Raw genomic sequence first — 3,876 nt, 5'->3', positions numbered from 1 at the left:
AATTTAATGATTGATATTTTATGACGAATGACATTTGGATATTTTTACGTCACATATTGATTTTTAGATATCTTTAAGAGCAGGATCATGGACAGTTTTCTATTTCTTTGTGCATTTTCATTCATTCGTACAAATTCAGAGAATTTCCAAAGAATCACGTAACCACTCTACTACCATAGTACCATTCCTCCATTCCGTAGGACAGCTTATACTCAGCAAAAGACTAAATTGTAATAAAGAAATAATCGAAAATCCGTATATACGCTGACTGTGGCAAATGTATCGGATTGGGTTCGCGATTGTTTCAGATTGCTGTTGCAGAGATACACCTTACGCGGAGGGCTGTAATCTGTATTATCCTCTGACAATTAGTGTTGAGCGGATTCCAGATACACAGATTACTGTTATTACAGAAGTTACTCTCTCTCCGGCGAGTCCTCGACGCAGTCACCCGTAGTTCGCATCATGGAACCATGCGATAATGCTCAAGTTCCGTGAGTTCAAATATGTATCCACGATTTGCCAATAATAATTTTACCCCTCTTGACAGTGAAAACCTTCGACAAACCTCCCTTGCAACTTTCGACAAATAAAATCCCTCAACTTGGGTCTAAATTCGCACTTCCAACTTTTTTCTTTTCCGGGAATTCTATCTAAATATTCGATCTAAAAATAATATCACTTTGTGTAAAAGTTAATTGCGTATCGAGTCCCGCGATTTCCGTATAGATTACACTCGTCTAATGGCAAGTCGAGTGTGTATGCATAGCAGGCGCAAGTATTAAGTGAGCAAGTCAGGTCGCCGTTCCGGTGAGGCGTGACTCTGTGCCTCGTCAAGAAGGGACGTGGAGGGACACTGGCAACAACTGTCATCCTATTAAACTAATTGACTGAGCAGTATGTTCCCGATACCGCAGTGATTTTAGTTATACAGACGACGCGACGGACGAAAAATGCTGAAGCATTCTGTTCCTGGACAGCTATGGTATAACGTATACTAAAGGCACACATCATATACACGCCATTATAATTCACAGCCATTATACGATACCCCGGTATAAATACAAGTCCCGCAAACTTGGCACCCTATTACCGAATTATACACGCATCGTCGCTTTCACAAGCCGATTCCCTGCCCCTCCCCCCCCCCCCCCCCTCTAATTTTGGGTCTGATCCTTGTATAATAAATTAAATTCTGACGTCACAGGCACTGACCTTTGACTCATCTTGAATGATTATTTTTATTAGTCGAGTTTTCTCCGCACTGCGTAAATGAGTTGTATAAGACTGATTTTAATTCTAGTCTCTTGCTTGAATTTCGCTCCATTGATAGTGCGTGATACTTTCAGTATCCCTGATGCGAATACTGTCCTATTTGGTTAGCAATCAGTAAAGCACAGAAATTCTTCGGACTTCTAATTATTTTGATGTTATTTGAAGATCTATATAAACTTTTGTAAAGGATACTGCAGTTCGAAAATTATTATTTCTCACAAGTTCGCAACAATTTATTGATAGTAATTAATCACGTGCCGTTTATGGTATACGAAAAAAGCTTTTCTTACCACTGATGGTACACCATGCATGAGCCGCAACCCTGCGTGACACGAGTAGACACGTTGTTGAAGAACAATATCTCGCAGAATATATTGCATGAATATTCTTATATCGATATTCTGGTCGTGGAAGCGGGCTGAACGTGCAGGAGACATACGAATGCACTTTGCATGCATCACATACAAGCGGATAAAGGAGAGACACAGTTTAATCCATGGCACGCGACCCCAATGCGGCTTAAGCGAAGACCTTTCTGCAAGGGTCTATTGAAAATATACGTTCAACCACTTAAATCTCCCTTAATAACCCGAGGTCGACGATCCGTCGATCGTTGCTTGTTACTCGTAAATGTTCAGGGTGTTTACGCGTGTGTACAACACGTAAATTATATTATACACACATACGCGTACGTGTAAATCTCGCCTGGTATACTCGCTGGATCATTAAACTTTGCGGTGTACATAATAAAACCAGGTTTAATTTTATCACTGGGAATCAAACTTGTGCAATGGCATAATTGGGCGGTCAAGCCTGTATTATACAGTGGATAAAACTTTTATGATAGATACGTGTAGACTGTGATTTTTTTATTGCGTATTTCAGTCGCTGTTTCAACTTGAAACCAAATAAAATAAGGTTGTTTTAGAAAAAACATTTAACGTATCGAACGTAAGAAACTTTTTGTTATACATATGTTATACCCATCGTACATGACCCTCTTCAAGCTCCGAGTCACAATTTGATACTCAAAGTACAAAACCTACCCTATTCACAGTGACTTGCTTAAATGTGAACCGGAAATGAAGAGCTTTGATTTAATTAAACGGCACGCGTCGATTTGCGATTTCCGTCATACTGAGCCTGTATTCAAACAAGTTTTATCAAAAGTTTCATAACGTTTCTATAGTGAACGAGAAAAAAAAGTATGGAAACAAACATAGAATGAAACAGCGGCAAACGACGTTGATAAAATAATAAAGTCACGGTACTTCGAACGCACGATACATCCAGGGGGTGCTGCTATAAGGGAGGAAGGTAGGTAGGTAGGTAGGGAGGGAGGGAAGGAGAGATGGAGAGGAGACAGCGTATAGCTGACCGTATGTTCGCACATTGTGATTTCTGTATCGAACGCCTCCCTTCGCCACCGAATATAATTGGCAGGGGACAAGAAGCCGAGAAGGATATTTATTGCTTTTGAGGGTAGCGGGAATCGTAATAGGCTGTGAAGGGTGGCTATGGGGGAGTGAGGGACACCAGCCTCTTTTGCGGTTCGTCGAATTGTGCTTTCTTAAAAAAATTCACCCGTATGGTACCCACGCATGGAGTTATAATATTTTCCGCATTCAGATACTTATCATGATTCGTTTCGCGAAAAAAACGGCACTGAAACTAATTTACAAGATGAATTCCTTCAATGATCGGTAAAACTAAGTAATAAATAACGACAATCGCATATAGATGAGCTGTCGGATATAGACGATTTTCATAAAATCGTTCAATCTCAAAACTGTAATAGCTTGTTCTTCTACAATAAATTCAAGGCAGTATTAAATTAAATTAAAGAGCAAAAGGGAATTCGAAAAATTATAAAAACACTAACGTAAAAAACGAAACCTTGAAAATCGTAAATGGCTACATCAAGAATGACTTCCTTTATTCACTTATAGATAATTATTTTCCTAGGATTCTCAAGTCGTCGTTCTCAGATGCTGAAATAAATAAAGTATAAATAACCAATAATATGAGACAAGCTGCAAAGTGCAGGGACATAATCGAAGATGGTCTTGTCACAGTCATAGGTTTGAATTAAATTCTAAATCCTTACGCCCAGAGTTGACCCAATGTGCAATAGACTGGTATACAAATGTTGATCAATTGCAGCAAATAGGCGAAGTCCAAGAAAGTGTTGGTGGGTCTGGTCAAGCATCGGTGTGCGAAGTTACCAAAAGCATTGAGAGAGAACAAGAAGTTAAGGGACGAGTTCGTTCGGCGTTCCATGCCGTAGATAGCATGACGAGGATGATAATAATAACCGCGATCTTCTGTAAGTACGTGTTTGTAGTTACCCCGAAGACGATCTAGGAGCCACGAGCCACCCCGTCGGGTCGGGTCGGATCGACAGACTCCGCCCTGTCGCTATCGCAAGCCAAGGGTTGGTTCTCCCGGGGGTGGCATAATAGGGGGCGGCGCCTCGGCTAACTGCCGTCGAGGGTGACTTTGCGTCACGACCGGGGCGTCGGTGTTTCGCGAGGCGCCGCGTGGACAGTCGGTTTGACATCCGGGAGCGAAGGGGCCGTTCATTTTTCCCAATTCTTTTAT

The sequence above is a fragment of the Diprion similis genome, chromosome 12 (assembly GCF_021155765.1).
Source record: "Diprion similis isolate iyDipSimi1 chromosome 12, iyDipSimi1.1, whole genome shotgun sequence".
In the NCBI taxonomy this organism is placed as follows: Eukaryota; Metazoa; Arthropoda; class Insecta; order Hymenoptera; family Diprionidae; genus Diprion; species Diprion similis.
This window is presented reverse-complemented; position numbering follows the sequence as displayed.